Here is a 17,759-nt window from a genome sequence, read left to right on the forward strand (position 1 = left end):
TAAAAAGCATTTAAAAAAAAAAAAAAACTTAGGCATTTATTGAGTCACTAAAATACTGTAGAGTACAGACCACATCAGCATGATTATAAGCATCCTCTGGTAAATTAACAACCAGATACTGATGTCTCTCACCATATGGACTTCAGGAGATGACTGGGGGATGATAAACTGTGACCTACTGGTTGGGTTCTCTCTGTTCTCATGTTTCTTACATGTTTGTCCCCTGACAGCCGGGTCCTAATGTTTTTTGAGCAACACACCATACTATGACATTTTTACAATGATGGTTCTACTATGAAACCAGTTTGACATGTTCAGGTGTTCTTTGTGTGGAAACTCAGAGATTTCAGGTATCAGAAGGTGGTTTTCAACTTTCTTTATTAACTTTCTGCTTCAACTTTAAACTAAATTTCCTTCACTAACCCAGCCCTCTGGACTTCCAGGAAGCTGTGTTCCTATTGGCTGTCCAGGTGGCTGCTTGGTGTTATCAGGAACACCTGAGCAGCTCAGTGTCTTCCTGCTTTATTTAGCTGCAGACAAACATTTCCTCTGCTTCTCTTCACCACAGAATCGGGTTTGGCTTCGTTGATTTAGTTTGTTCTTTAGGCGTTGGCTTGCAGCTTCCAGCAGTAAAATCGTCTTTAATGTGTTTCTTGGTGTGTTTTAGGGCTTTGTACTGGATAGTTGTCTTGGTAAATGTGGTTCTTTAGCCACAGTTAGCACATGGTGTTAATGTGTGCAGTGATTAGTGGATTTGGTCCAGCTGAGTTGTGTCTTTATCTTGGATGTAGTGAGTCTCTAGAGGTTTCTGGTCAGACACATTCTGTATACTTGTTTGTGAACCAAGGTTGGTTGTCCAGAAGGTAAGAGTTCCTGTCCTGATTCTCTGTTCTCAGAGGTTCTCTGGTAGGCTGCAGGAGACTTTAGCCTTTGGGTTGTGCTAGTTTGGTTTTTGTATGGTTTCATTTGGACGACTATCTTGAGGCCCCTCCATGTGGTTTAGTGAGGTTTTCTGGAACAGTTCTACAAAGCAACCTGCAGCAGAAGAGACTTTGAGTTTTTTAGGAAGTTCTGGAGACCAGACTTTAGAGCAGCAGAAACATTTGTCAGCAGTTTGAGCAGGAGAAGGTGAGCTTCAGAGTAGAAATGAGATGGAAACCTTCTTGACCCGTGTGGTGAGGTCCTGTACCAAGAGTTTGAGCAGGTTGTGAAGAGTCTGTAGTTCTTTGGTCTGAAAGCACAAGAAGAGTCGACTCATTAAAGGAGAAAACAGGAGATATTGTTGGTTCTTCTGTCGCTCTGCAGTTCCTTTAGACTGAATATCAAGTTTATGTATTAAATGATTTCCCATGTGAGCCCAAGCAGACTTCAATAAACTCCCTCCATCCCCTGGACACAACATATTTTATTACCATGTTAAATCTTTTTTTTTAAATATGTTTTTGAGTTTTAATCATAGTTTTAGCGTAGTTTTTTTCTCTTTGCTTGTTTAGCTTTGTCATGTGTGTGAAAGGTGCTAAACAAATAAAGTTGAATTGATAAAGTGAATAATTGACTAACTCATGATTGTGACAACAGAAGTATTTTTGTTGCGATTTAAGGGTTTATTTTATTTTTAAGGTTGGGGTTAAAATCTTGACAAAAAAAGATTGAAGAAATAAATTGCATTTAAAAAAGCAATTAAATCAAAGGAAAAAACATTAAATACAATAAAACTTTTAACAAGAAAATTAAACATTAAATACAATTAAATTATATTAAAGAGACAAAATATTTAATTAGATAATTAAATGGAAGATACAAAACATGTAATTATGAAATTAAACAAATGTTTTTAAACAATAATATTAAACATTGAAGATTAAATATTTTAGATCATTAAACAATACAATTAAACAAGAAGAATATTAAACATTTTTTTAAAAATACAAAACATTTAATTAGATTTTTAAACCTTTAAAAAGACAAAACATTTAATTAAAAAATTAAATGTTTAATTCAAAAATTAAATCTTAAAGACAATAAAACTTTAAATAGGAATTAAACAGAAAATACAATGAAGCATTTAAAAAGAAAATGAAACATTAAAAGGTGGTAAAACATTTAAAAAGAAAAACCTTAACAAAGATTTAATCAAAAAATTTAACATTGGGAAAGAAAAAGGAATTTTTCAAACAAGCTAATAAAACATTTGAAAAAACAACAATTAAACATTAAAAAGACAAAACATTTCAAAATCAAATCACATTAGAAAAGAATAAAAGGTGAGAAAAAAGAGCAAAACTAAACATTTAAGAAGAATCAAACTAAAGACAAAACAGTTGAGACACCAGTTAAACTTTAGAAGATCAAATTAAACAGAAGAGACAATAAAAGGATGAAAAAGAGCAAAAAAGATAAAAGTCTTAAAGCGTTTTCTAGTCTGAAATGAAAACATCAAGTTGTTTCTTCAAACATTTCCTCTTTCTATGTTCTTGGTTTGATTGTGGACAGATTTACTAAGAACTCATTTAAGAAAACTGCTTTCCAGATAAAGTCTACTAGAAGTTGAAGGCATTTATCAAACTAATGTTACCTTCTGATCTCCACAAACTTTACTGTTCAGTGAAGAGAATCAAAGTTTGTTAAGGATTTCTAAAAAACCCACAGGTGAAGGTCTGAGAAGAACTCAGATGGATGATCTAAATGTGAAATCAAGACTCATGGTCACAAGTTTTAAGGCTTCTGGTAACCAGAAAGTTCAAACTAACAGAGAAGTACTGAGAAACTTTTAAAACTTCAGTCCTCAGAGTGTCTGAAGATTCAAACTAACAGAGAACTACTCAAGAACTTTTAAGATTTCAGTCCTCAGACTGTGGAAAGGTTCAAACTAACAGAGAACTACTCAGGAACTTAGAGGATTTCAGTCCTTGGACTGTCTGAAGGTTCAAACTAACAGAGAACTACTGTGGAACTTAGAAGATATCAGTCCTTGGGCTGTCTGAAAGTTAAATCTAACAGAGAACTACTGTGGGACTTAGAAAATTTCAGCCCTCAGACTGTGTGAAAGCTCAGGTCCTGAGGACTCGGGAGGTGTGGAGGCTTTGGAAAGTCTTGGAACTGAGGGTTCCACCCTCCAGCACAAAGGCTGAAGCCCAACCTCCTGAAAAAAACGGTCGAGTCGAGACTCGAGTAAAAAAAAAAAAACTCGAAAACGACAAAAAATAGATGATAAATGCGCAAAAAAAAGAAGAATTAGTATCTGAGCGAGTAGCTCAGGGGAATAAGAAGAGCGACTACCAACTGGAAGGTCGCAGGTTCAAGACCCACCACCGGCCTTTTTCTTTCTTTGTCTTTGTCAGAATTTTGAGAAAATTTAAGAAGTGTCTGGTCTTGAACCAGCGACCTGCAGCTCCATAGGCAAATCCTTAACTCACTGAGCTACAGATCAGATAAAAAGAAATAATTTCGTCCGCCCTTTGGCATCGTAGTTCCTGAAGTGACCACATGGGTGGAGCCAAGGCGGAGTTTGGGTGGAGTCAGGGCGGAGAGTAGGCGGGGAGGTGGGTGGCGGCCTCCCCCCTCTACTCCCCCACCGCCCACCACACTTTCCCCCGCCCGATGAGTTTTTCGAGTCTCGACGAGTTCTTCGAGTCTCCACCTGTTTTCCCGAGTTTCTGGAGTTTCCACCAGGTCGGAGGCAGAACAAGTTGTCATGAAGAGGGGTTGAAGTCGGCCAGGATGGACTGACTTTTTACAGCGACTAGAAGGAAGACCACTAGAAGAGCAGGTCTTTAACCACCATCCATAAAATCCATGGAGTCGCTCCAGAGAAATGAAGGGAGGTCAACTTTTATCAACCTCCATCCAGATGTTCAACTTGATATCTTTACTTTGACATTTTTAGCACCACAAACCTTTAGTATCACACTTTAATATCATTTATTAGGACTTTAATGGAATCCACCAGCAGATTTAGTTTTTGTTGACAAACTTTGTTTTGTCATCGTGGGACTGCAGTATTTAAAAAAATATCTTACTTTGTCATATTTTAAGTATGACAAAAACATATAAAAATAAAGCGTCTTGAGACAATTTGACCTGTAACTGGCGTTATATAAATAAAATAGAATTTAAATTGTATGTATCTTGTAATGTTGGAGTAATTCAGACATATATGTTAGAAAACACATTTACTTTGTCCATTAATCTGTCATTTTCTCCAGTAATTCATTTGTTTTGGTTTATAAAATGTCAAACCCAAATATATTCAGTTTACTGTCATTAAAAACCAAAAAGATTGACATTCATGATGCAGGAATCAGGCAGTTTTTCACTTTGTATCTTAGTTTAGTCAGAAAGATAGTTGATAATGTGTGAATTGTTGCAGCTTGTGAGCCGTAGAAGGTTTTAATCTTCAAAGCACTCAAAGATTTGAACATCATTAAAGGGAAATCCAACTTTTGCATGACAATGTCTAGTTAAAGGACATTTATTTCCAATGTAAATGTGTGATATTCATCCTCTGGAGCTTTCTCCTCACATCTTCTTCCACCTGGACTGGTTTGGTCGGGAGCATGTGCAACAAACATTTGAAAAACTGCACTTTAACATCAATGAATGACACTGAAGTTTAATCTCTACATAAGTGAGACTGAGTCTGGATGTGCTGCTCTGTCATTAACTGCTAAGTTTAGGGAAAGTTCAAATAAAAGAGGACAGTTCAGATAAGACTTGAGAATGAGCTTATTTTGAACAAACATCTCAGACTTTCTGAGCTTCAGCATCTCTAGCAAGATATTTTAACAACAAGCAACTCAAGAGATCCAGAAGTTGGAGAGAGTTAGCTTTAGCTGAGCCAAAGAACATGTGGGACGCTAACCTAGCAAACATTTCAGACTTTTCTCTGTGAATTCTGAGAAATAATTTACTATTTAATGACAGAGCCACACATCTTAACTCAGTCTCATTAAAACAGACTCTAATTCAATGTCATCCATCCATATTAAAGTGCAGTTACCCAAAATGTTTGTTGCATGAGCTCCAACAAAACCTGTCCAGGTAGAAGGCCACTTTGACAAACAGGAAGTGGAAGATTCCAAGCAGATTTATGGAAAGGGGAACCGGACTGTACTAAGTGTGGTCCAGTATAGAGGGGTGTTTTGTGGGTTTTAAGGCTGATAATGATTATTAGTGAGACATTTGGAGTAGATATTCATTTGCAGTAAATGAAAGTATTTAAAATCTTGAGTTAAACTTAGAAGAACACAAACTCTAACAGAAAACTTTGTTGATATGTTTTTGTTTTGTTTACAGATGTTAAGTTAAAGGAGTTTTATTTGTGACGTATAACCAATCAAATCACTCCAGAAGACAGAGTGACCACAGGTAGATAAAGGTTCAGAGCCAAAGTAGCGCCATTTTTAAATGTATTTATTACCGTAAATCAGTAAAAAATAAAATACTGATAATCAGTAAATCAGTCAGCCCACAATTACTACAATTCTACAATGTATGTCTCTTTCCTTTGACTTGTTATTTGTACAATATACGATGTATATGATGGCGTTTTTTCATACCAAAGGCTATACTATGATGTTTTCTAAGAGACATACGATGCTACTCTGGTTGTTCTGGCCCTGGGCTGCTGCACTTCTCCTCTGTTGTTTTCTGGATTGTACTCAGCTGCATGCCTTCGTCCACCCGGCCTCCGTTGACTCGTCCCACCTGCCGTCTCTGGAGCTGAAGCTGGATTGGAACAGACCAAAGTACAGTCCAATCACGATGCCAGCTGCCTCTCAAAAGGCTCCTTCATCTGGCAGGTGGCAGGCACTTCTTCTGAGGGGAAGCTGAGCTGGCCCTGCAGAACTTTGGAGATGTGTTCCAGTGGTTGGTGGATGTGTGGGGAGACAGAGAGGGACCTTTGAATTGTTCAGAAAGGAAAACAGGAAACCCATTGGTAGCTTTAGTTTAGGGTGCTACTGTGGTGTGTTTTTGGGCTTTAAGAGGTGAACAGGAAGAGGTTTTTTTGTATTGATTATCTTTTACTTTGTTCCTGGTTGGAATGCCCATCAATGTCAACCTGAAGTTCACTTTTAGTTCTGTTTATTTATTTTATTTTACTAACACCCATTTGTTTTTAACCCTCTCACATGTGTTGTTGTAAACTTGCTCTTTCAAATAAATTCTCGTCTAACCCTCTGGAAACCAGCGTTTGGACTGTTTTTGTGTTGCTCCTCACCTACTGACAGCTGTGGACTAAAGGCTATACTGTGACATTTTTAGAGCGACATGCTATTCTATGATGTTTGTTTTGGCAACACGCTATACTATAGGCTTTTTTAATTGACATATTACTGTGACATTTTTTTTGTTTTATTTATTTTTTTTTTTAGCAACATATAAGGATTCGAACAGTTTTAAAAGTTACTATACTTTTACTTGTGCAATGAAATTATTATTCTATGGCATTTTTTAGATGACATATTATACTCTGATGTTTTCTTGAATTACATACTATTTTGACAATATACTGCACTATGACATTTTTTGAACCACATATCATACATGACAATTTTAGGCAACATCCTATCATTTTGCGCTTTTTGAACCACATAATAATCTATGTTTTGTTTTGTTTTTTTTGCCAACATGCTGTACTATGAACTACAGGCCATACTATGTTATTCTTGAGTAAAGTATACTATATTTTGACATTTTCTGAACTACATCCTATACTATGGCGTTATACACAGAGTGCTTTGGCTACATGTTTATTTATAATCTAGATTTTTTTCTGTTTTGTTTTTTGATGGGATTACCACAGACCTGACTGTGAACACCGTTGACACCCACCTGAGGGAGACGCTGTCTAAGATCTCAAGGCTACTTGGTCGTGGTCTTTCTGGCACGTACTCTTCCAAGATGAGCCGGGAAGTTTAACACTGATGGAATGACACCAGGTCTAAGCCGACAGACTTCCAATTCCTCCTCAACCCATAGTCTCTGGGAAACCTACATGGAGTAAGAAAAGTAGACAGAGAAGTAATTAAGTCTGTACACAACATATTAAAAAGAAATCATGCTAATAAATTAAGCACAAATAACCAAATTCAGCAATATACTGGAGACCAGAGCTATTTAATTTGATAAGTATAACCTTGTTTAGTAACATTTCAATTATTTGAGAGCAGTCCTAAAGAACTGCCTGTAATCCCAATCATAAAATGGGTTTGGAGGAAGAACATAGACGGTAATCTGGATATACATGAGTTAGGCTTTATAACTACTATTGGTAGTATTGGTGGTAGTAATAGCAATGTGACTACTACTAGTAGTAGTGGTAGTACACTAACTACTGCTGCTGATACTGGCACTGCTACTACAACTTGTAATATTCTTACAAATGCTGATACTACTTCTACGACTCTAACAGCTGTTTCTACTACTACTGCTGCTTGTACTTTTAGTATTACTACTACTGCTTGTACAACTATACTACAGCTACTATTAATCATCTGATATTTGGTTGTCAAGCTGCTAGCTCGCCTTAGCGTTTTGCTCGTGGCTAACTAGTTAGTGCTCATAGACTGGAAGCTCTCAACAAGATTTCATAATGAAAAAAGAGCCAAAAACTATTCTTACCTATGAAAAGTCATTCCAAGTTTCCTTGTCTCAATCGTACGACGTAGTGTGTAATTGTATGCAGCATAGTGAGCCGGCATACTTCTTGTTTCCATTTTCACGCCGTCTACATCAACGGAATGCACTGAAACTTTGCCCCCACTAGCTTAGCCTCGCTGTAGCCGCAGCTCAAAGGGGCGTGTCCTATCTACTCATTCATATCTATGAGAACAACGGTGGCTGCACGTAAGGACGCTTGACGTTGATTAGCTGCGTAAATACCGTTATATACAGTCTATGGTAAATACGTATGTGAATCGCATCATTGGCTGCAGCAGCCAGTCACCGGTCACTCACTGACTCACATTGAAAAATAGCACAGAATGAATTGTTACGTGTTTATTTTATTTACAATTTAGGTTGAATTTTTTTTTTTTTTGTGCGCAGCGCAGATTTTCTGTGAGCGGAGACCGTGTCAGCAGTGCGCAATTGCGCACCCGCGCAGCTTAGAGGGAACAGTGACTGCATCCAAATTCACGAGGTACAATAAAGTCAAGTCAGAAAACAAATTGAGCAGGGATTTAAATCAGCACAAAGGAGGACTTACTACACATAATGTGTAGTTTTAACAGTGAAAGCCTGGTGTGACATACAGTTGAGCAGGAATGAAATCTGTTTCCTTTAATGCAGCATGGTGCAGAATGAGCATCAGAGTCAAAGAGAAAAAGATGAGTCATAAACACACAGTGTATCGCATTCAGGATAGATACAAATCCTCCTTCTGCTAACATAAGAAATAAAACAATTTCTATTTCATTAAAATAAATCCTTTTACGGTTTCACCTCTCTCCGATTTCCCTCCATCTGCCTGTACTTGTGTGCAAATTTGCATTTCTTTCGTGTTTCATTTCCCACCTCATTGTCTGCCCTGCACCTAAATTGCCTTTTCTTTCTCTTTTGTGTAACTTAGCTCAGCAGTGCTTTGACAAATGACAGTGCTACCTACCGTGTGTGGGGGTGTTTGTGTGCATGTTTTGAGGTGTACTTGCAAACGGTGTGTGTCTGTGTGTGTGTGATTGAGTAGGGTTTGCTTGCTTGCATGTTCCCTTGAGCATGTGAGTATGAAGAGTGTCGACCTGTGTATCTTTTGTGCCAGGAAGTGAAGGGCTAATCAGAGCACGGAAGATCCTGGAGTGGCAATAATAGTAGCAGAACACAAGATGATAGAGCAATGTCTCTTTCTAACTCCTTCTCTCTTTTCCTTCCTCTCCCGATCATGATTTCAGTGTCAGTCAGAGAAATCAACCGGGTAATTACAAGCATGATTATGTTGCTCGCTTTTACTCTGTCTGTCTGGATGGTTCCTTCTGTTCCGTTGCTATTTTCTTTCAACTTTTTTCGAAAAATATTCCAACTGTTTTTCCTTCTTGCCTCTCTCCCGGGGTATTTTTGAGCGAAAGTGAGGCTTTGTGCCGATGTTCAATCGAGACAGAGAATGTGAAAAATAAGACGATGATATGGAGGAGAGAGGGGAACATGAGACAATAAATCATATGTGCAGGAAGAGAGGCCAAGAAAAGATGAAAACAAGGAGGAAATCAAAGATGGAGACTCAAAGAAAAATGAAACACGAGCGATTTTGTCATTTGAACTTAAAAAAAATCTTAACATTGAGAGATGGACTTGACATGTCATATATACACTGTACTTGAAGGCTGCTCAGTCTATTTAGGCCTTTTATCCTTTTAAAATGAACAAAATCTATGTATATTTTAGAAACAAAATGGATTCTAGATTCCACACTTGGATTTTTGGCTTTGAGAGGCATTTTCTTTGATGCTCAAACACTTTTAGGACTTTTCTCAAACTAAATCAAAATCATTTGGCTTTTCTATAAGAGCGACTCAGAAGCCTGACTAAATGTGCTCTCCTAAGGGCTTATTGTTAAACTATACAATCCCTATACAGTACACAGCTTTGTTTCAAGCACTTGAGCTACGCTTGTCTCTTCTCGGGTGTAATCAGTACCTGTTAAGTCTGTGATTACCCCTAAATATTGATGAGTACATTACAGCTGTGTAATTAGTTCACTGAACTCATCTATTTCCATTGCCGGATAAATCTGCCCTCAAGCTGTTGCAATGCACACAGGGATACGGACACGCAGGCAAACACACACTTCATCAGACCAGATTTCTGGGATCTTGAGGAAAATCCACTTGTGAAATGAATGGCAAATGAGCCAAATGGGAATTCTAATAAATTTAAATCATTTACAATGTATGTCTGAAATGTTATTACCATTAAGCCACTGAACTGTGTCCTACACTGTGTATCGTCCGTGTCACTTTCCTGATTTATCTGCTATGTTATGCTGTTTGATTGAATTACACTCAAAATTCAATGAAAAGCTCAACTCATTTTGCCAGTTTTTCTGTCCCTTATATGGACTTTGTGCTCTCTATGTGCATATACACTACCAGTCAAAAGTTTAGACACACCTTCTCATTCAGTGGTTTTTATTTAATTATTTTCTACATTGTAGATTAATACTGAAGACATCAAAACTATAAAAGAATATGTATGGAATTATGTTGTAAACAAAAAGCGTTTATCTTCAGTATTAATCTACAGTGTTGAAAATAAAATAAATAAAAACCATTGAATGAGAAGGTGTGTCCAAACTGTTGACTGGTAGTATAAGAAGCACCTGGTTTACAAAGATCACTCGTACAATCAGTTCAAGTGTTTTTAAATATTAGTTAACAATATTAATTAGTTAGCCATAGCCTGAATATTTTTAAAGAAGGGAAAACTTTAGCTAATGAACATCAGTTTGCTGAATGAAATGATAACCACTGGTGTAAGATCTACTCATCTGTAACACACTGGAAAAAATGCCCCTCTCAAAACAAGAAAAAAAAACTTACTTCAATTAACTTTTACCTTGAAATAAGTGAAAAAATCTGCCAATAGAACAAGTCAAAAATGGCTTGGTAAGATTTCTTGAAATAAGATATGATATTTAGAATCTTGAAATCTCAAAATTAGCTGGAAAACTTATTTTGAGGTATATTTTTACCAGGATTGTCAAGCTTAGGTGTCTTAAATTAAGCCAGATATGCTATTTAAAAAAAAGCAGTTTTTCACACAAAATAGATTTTCGCTTTCATGTAACCTCCTAATTTGAGATGTATGAGCCCTCCTGTTGTCTTCATTTACGGGCACCAAAAATTATTGTTTCTATTATATCCTATAATATTGTCTGAAAAAAATCCAAAAAATCAGCAAAAAAATTCCTCAAATTTCTGAAAATTTGCAAAACCTTCACATGTATCTCAGTTCAGTTTTAAACTTTATATTGATCTGATCTCAGGTCAGTTTTAAACTTTATATGACCTCAAGTCAGTTTTAAACTTTAGATTTAACATTATATTTATCTGACGTCAGGCCAGTTTTAATCTATAAATTTAACTTTATATTGTTCTGATCTCAGGTCAGTTTTATTCTTTATATTTAACTTTATATTGATCTGATCTCAGGTCAGTTTTAATATTTATATTTAGCTTTATATCGATCTGATCTCAGGTCAGTTTTAATCTTTTTAAAACGGGTCAATTTTGACCCACAGGATGACACGAGGGTTAAACTTATTTTGAGTTTTCTTGTAAAATTCAAGTCAAAACAAGATAATTTCAAGATTATTTGACTTAAAAAGATATTTAAGATGTGTTGTTTTAAAAAAAAGTCCTTCTATCTTGCTGAAATGTCACTTGTTAAGTGAATTTATCTTAAATCAAGTAGGATAAGACATTTTGACTAAAAATAAGACAAACAGACTTTGTAAGATTATGAGTTTTTGCAGTGCATGTACGATTGATCAACGGAAAAATTTTTACAATTGGCTGACTTGACCATGCTGAGTCTTCCTTGCAGGAGGACTGGCACCCACTGATTCCACTGAAAGACTAGTGGGTAAAAATTGTACCTAAAGGGTAACAAAATACATCAGTTATTGATGGGCAAATGTTAAATAATGTCCAGTGTTGCATTCTTTTTTACCATCAGGGTAATGTGAATACAGCAAACAGTCATGCCACTTAAAGAAAAAAGTTCAGATACCACTCGAAGTTCACGCTTTTCTTTAGGAACAGTGCCGGAAACTAATGCAAGTCAAGGCTCAGAAGTGCCACGGAGAGGCATGATGAAAAACATATATAAATGATGTGTGTACACTTCATGTATTTGCAAAACTGGGTACTTGAAATGAGGAATTACACATACACATCCTACAAACAGCTGTGAGTGAATATCGGTCATTAATCTACCCAGACTTCCCAGATAGCCTTGTAAGTAATTTAACGCAGATTCTCCTCAGGATTCAAATAAATAACAGGCACAAAAACTTACCACAATATTTTCCTCTATAGTTGTAACACTAGGAGAAACTTAACAGGAAATAAGGAGAAAAGCTGTAAGGAAAGACATGCAGCAAAGGTTTGCAGCTAGATGTTAACCTCTTGGCCTTCTGGGTGCCCCATAAATGTACTGTTGACTCTTCCTTCCTTGTTCTCTCTGATAAAAGTATTTGAACCCCTTTCAAGGTTTTCAGTTTGTTTGCTTTTCAACATTGAATCATGATCAATTTAATTACTTTTTGTACAAGAAATTAAAAAAGTGAAAAACTTCTTCAAAGTAATGTCAGAGAATTAAGCATATAGAATATAAAATATAAAATAAGTGACTGTGACTGAAGTGATTGAAGTATTCACCCTCTTCATGTCAGAATTTTGTAAATGCACATTTGGCCAGAATTACAGCATTGAGCCTGTGTGGACAGATCTCAGTCAGCCTTGCACATCTGGACACTGTGATTGTACCCCATTCATCTTTGTAGAATTGCTTGAGCTCTGTATGGCATTCTTGAGTGAACAGCCTTTTTCAGGTCCAAATACCAATTTTCTATTGGATAAAAGTCTGAGTTCTGACTCAGCCACTCCAAAACATTCACCTTGTTCTCCTTAAACCATCTCTGTGTTGTTTTGGCTGTATGCTTCGGATCATTGTCTTGGTAGAAAACTAATTTTCTCCCAAGTCGCAGTTCTCTTGCAGACTACACCAGGTTGTCCTCCACGATGTCTCTATACTTTTTTATAGACACTGTATATTTCTGGCCATTCTGACCCACAGTCCTCTGTGCAGCGGATGATAGGTCACATCTGTCATAGTCTCTGAATGTGTGCGTATAAACATGTTTGAACCGCTGAGAGCACAGGCAGACAGCAGCTCATTTGACAGATGACAAAAGCCGTGATGACAGATGACATTGCATTCAGACGTCACTGCTTACATGTCACTGTGCTGAGTTTGGACCTACAGGTGGGTCAGGAGGAGATGAAATTCTTTCCAAAAAATGACTAAACTACTAGGGAAGTGTTTGCTTTCAAAATCCTACAGACAACCCAAGTAATACCAAGAACTATAATATGGTCACTAATACACTGTGTTGGCTTTTATACTGCAGAAAGCGATCGGACGCAGTGGGATGCCCTGGTACTTATGCCAGACTGTATTTAACATACTATGTACTGGGACATGCTAAAACTTTCTTCTGGCACTCTAAATAGTAATGTAGTATGGGTATTGGAAAGCACCCGTATTTGCTGAAGTCCAACCCTTGATTCTTTTTGCCTCCTCCTCTCTCTGACCATTTCTCACTGTTACCGCGCCTTGTCTCAGTTGCACAAAGCAAAAATACCTTCAAAACAACGTAACACAAAGAAAGACATTAATGTTTTGTTCTTTAATGCGCTGCGTTGTTGCAGCTTTCGAGGGCAAGTCTCTTGCTAGTTGGTGTTAATCTTGTCTTCATAAAATGTGTTAATGCCCAGTGTTAATCAAGGCTTCTACTGCATGTGACTGTGTGAACAACAGGCTGCTAAATGTCAGCTGTTACTGGATTATCTGCAGCCTGGAAACCCGTGATAATGATATATGGAATTTGCGTTTCTGTGTGGGTGCTTTGGAAAAACGGCACATGCATGCGTGATCATGAGTGTGCATGTGGTGATTAAGACAGGCTATTTCTATTTTCCTGGCTCCCTGAATGACTCCCTTTTTGAGTGTAAACCTTTTATTCTGCCGCTTTTATTAATCAGAGGAGGACAGACAGAAATCACGACAGAGGGAAGAAAGGGAGTGTGAAAGAGAAAAAAGATATGAAGCCAGGGAAAAGGAAATGCTGAACAAAAAGACAGAAAGCCAGAAGGAGAGGGAGAGACAGAGATACATGAAGGCAGAGAGGAAGAGTTTTAGAGGGGTTTATAATCCCTGTAGTGTTTGTTGTCACTCCTGTCTGCAGGGTGGTACAATCTGAATGCTCCATAAAAGCCTGGCTTGGTTTCAGCCATCCCAAATCACACAGCAGTCTTCAACATAAATGCCTCATTTATTGTTCTGTCAACCTGGTCACAAAACCAAGAAAAAAGGATGACATAAAATTCAGTGAAACAAAAATGATTAAACCCTGATTAAGCACAACTACAACAATCTCATGCAAGAAAACTCCAGGTTGTGTATTACATACAACTCTACTCATCTTATAATCAGTATGCATGATGGTACGAATTAATTTTGTGGTCTAATAACCTGACTTAATTGAGTCATTCTGCTAAATGATGAGGTCACTTTAAATCGCTTGGATCTGTGGGACTCAATTTCAGTGTTTAGTAAGCTTAAGAAAAAAATGGTTTAATTAAGCACTTTTTTCAACCTGAGACTTTCTGTGAAGAACATGTTAAAAGACATGTTTTAAATCTGTAAATACTACATAAACATCCACATACACACACACATTTATATCCCGTGTGTCGTATGTAAGTGTGGAAACTGTAAGTAATAGCAGGTTAAAATATACAATAAACAGTTTGTAGAAAACTTCTGTATTATTTCGAGGATTATCTCCTTCTGTAACTGGGCCATCAGACCAGCTTGGCAGGAGAGAAACAGGCTATCCCCTGAAAACAGACAAAAACGCTCCACCCAGTTGTACTACAGTGACCTTATTGCAGCTTCTGATATGGAGGCTAATCTGAGGGTGCTGACATCATGTAAGGAGAATCCCTGTTGGCACCAACAATGTGGGGATTAAGCAATCAGCTCATAAACAAATGCCAGGATGCTTGAGTTTGCCAGAAAGATGCATCCCCGTTGATTAATTGTCTCTGTTCCATTACAACAAGGCGTAATGATGAGATATGCAACAGGCTTACTTCACTGAACTGCTGCAGAAGAAGGCTGGCAGTCTACTTTCTGGGGGAGCTGCAACCTGCTGAAAGACCTTCGTCCTACAGGAATAAGTTCCACAATTTTATTTAGAAATATAGACAGGCTTTTACATCATATAGGGCATTTGGGACTTCATTCTTGGTAAGCTGCAGGTGAGAATTCCTAGGTTTATAGATAGTGCAGATGTGGGGTAAGCTATCTTATGCAATTTGACCAGCCAGGGATATCTTCACACTGAAGACGATAAAACTGATAAGACGGTCTACAACAGTGAGACTGTGTTCTTATCCCCTGGATTATTCACAAGTTCTCTTTTCCTAAACATGTGTGTAGATATAAATCACTTAAAATCTCAATGTTATTTGGGTCTTTTCACCAACACCAGAGCCACAAACAGGCAACAATCTAACAGATCTAAGGTAAACACAACTCTATTCCCAAAAATGATCTATTTAACTTGTCTACTGGACTATTTATTTGTTATTGAGCTTCTTAAAGCATGAGTTCATTCTTCAGCACAGTCTGGACATGACATGCCCTGGATCTAATCCACTGTGTCAAAATGCTTCAACTTGAATTTCATTCTGAGGAAGTGGAAGAAGTTGCGAGGAGCCAAATCTGGTAAGTAGTGGGGAGCGACAACTGTGTTAGTGCAGCCAAAGACCCATGCATTTTTAATGCGCTGTGAGCTGGTACAGATTGGCATGGTGGCATGTGCCACAGTTCATTTGCTCAGAATGTTCTCCCTCAGACGGACTTCACATCCGAATTCCCCTTTGAAAGGCTCAACTTGGGAATTGAATTTAAGGTGCAAAACCTTGTAAATGTTGTAAAAAAACACTAGTCATTGTTTTGCTGGAATGTTGGTGCTAAAGACTGCTGTTTGGTCTCCAGGTCACAGTTGGAGACTAAACCTCTGTTACCAGTGATGGTTCCTGACATGAAGGTTGGCTCAGTTTGATGCAGAATTGATGTTTGCTATCTCCTTCAAAGACTGCTTCAAAGTGCTTAGCAGTCAGATGTAAATCAGGGAAGATTTTTTCTTTTTTTTTCTTTTGCAGTCTTGGAACTTTTTGATTGCACCTTGTACACAGTACCAGTACCAATTTAATCTCTAAACTCATTTGAAGACACTAACTATTAATTGCAACTGACTCTAGCCATCACTGAGGTTGGAGTCTGTTGCAACCACAGTGGATGTGGATGAATTAGTAAATTTTTTCTGAGACTTTGTAATTCATTTTGATGAGGTTTTAATTAGTGGTAGCTTTCAATATTTACCTGAGTAAAGCCTTAATGACGCAATTCTTTGCAACACACAAAAACTGCTCATCCAGTCTTTGTATGAACCTATTGTAATCACTGCAGTGGTAACACCCTTAACTTGATTCTATCTCTGGGGTTAATGGTTTCTGCTCAAATTCCAGTGTCACATCTGTGATTTCAGTTCCCCTATTTAAAATTAAATTTAAAGTGGCAATAGCCTGTCCTTGTAAAATAGTTCCTGACACATTCACCACTTAGAGGCACATTCCACAGTACACAGGATGGAAATGATCCACTGCCAACATCCCGGTGCCAGAAACCACAGGCCACCTTCAGAGGTCCCAATTCTAGCTGAGAATTTACTGATTGTTTCCTCTCAGATCTTCAGTTTTATGTCTTGACAGGTAATTGCTGGTTGCAGCACAGTTCATTCTAACAGAACATGAACATATTTCTCACAGCTGTTTTGACACTGCAATACTACACAATATTAGGCTGGTGGCTTTAATGTGGTGGCCTCTGCTGTAGACAGGAATCAAACCTGAAATCATTAATTGAAATCAACAAGTCATCCCGTGAATGCTCACATCTCTGCCCTTCAATAAAAATGTCCAAAAAGCATTTTCCTGCAAAATGTGACTAAATCCAGAACTGCCTCACTGCAATAACAGTTCATTGATCTGACCTCTGATTCAACAATGAAACCGGTATTTCTTTCAAAGACCTTGGCTGCATATTTGATTGAAAATTTGAAAAAGGACTACCCACTGCTAGGTCAAAGTCCTGGCCACATTCCTACCTGTGTGAAATAGATTTTTCTACAGCTGCCTCAATCACGACAAAGTACCCATCAAAGCTGGACATTGAAAATGAGCTAAGAGTAGCTGTCTCACGGCTGCTGCTCAGCTCTGAGAGGATCTGCAGCACAAAGCAAATCCACACCAGACACTGAAAAGACTGCAGGGCTAGAGATGTAATTCTTGCAGAGAGAATGTTTTTTTTGTTTGTTTATTCTCTGTTAGTTTGTAAACACAGCACTCTTCTGCAGAGGGAATATTTTTTTTAAAAAAAGGATAAATGTTTTTACACATTAAAATTGTTGAATTGTTGTTGTGGTTGTGAGCTAATGAGTGAATCTGAATTAAATGTGAACACAAATTTGAATAGGTATAGTGCAGAGCTGTAATTATTCCAAATTTAATTACAGTGTTTCAAAGAGTTCTGTATGTGGTTTTAAAAGCAAATGACATCTGAGAGTGTGTGTGAATGTGGGTGTATACTTTTCTGTCTCTTATTTCACCTCTTCAGAGATTAAACACTGTCATGTAATTATTTTCCATGGTGAGGATCATCATCTTTTTTTGCCGGTGAAGCCAGATGATCATTGTCAAATTATTAAATTACAGGCCTGCTGGGAAAAATGTGATTTTCAGCTCCTACTGATCACTGACCCCATTTAACATTAACACTAGTTAGATCAAGTAACTCTTAATAGCTGTATGATTCTTGGTGGTACATTCATTTGTTTGTCCTTGTTCTCTCTTTCAATCAGCATCATCAGTCAACATAGCTTTTGCTCTAGTCTGCAGTGGTTGACTGTAATT

General features: G+C 37.5%; 1 long non-coding RNA gene across 1 annotated transcript; it reads right to left on the reverse strand.

The window, feature by feature from the left end:
* Window positions 1–361: 361 nt before the first annotated feature.
* On the reverse strand, window positions 362–8,334 carry LOC129349258 (uncharacterized). The gene is made up of 3 exons (XR_008602189.1): window positions 7,624–8,334; window positions 6,835–6,993; window positions 362–1,231 (listed from the first exon to the last, which is right to left on the reverse strand). It is a non-coding gene; the product is annotated as an uncharacterized LOC129349258 (long non-coding RNA).
* Window positions 8,335–17,759: the final 9,425 nt, after the last annotated feature.

Source organism: Amphiprion ocellaris, chromosome 7, assembly GCF_022539595.1.
Source record: "Amphiprion ocellaris isolate individual 3 ecotype Okinawa chromosome 7, ASM2253959v1, whole genome shotgun sequence".
Lineage (NCBI taxonomy): Eukaryota > Metazoa > Chordata > Actinopteri > Pomacentridae > Amphiprion > Amphiprion ocellaris.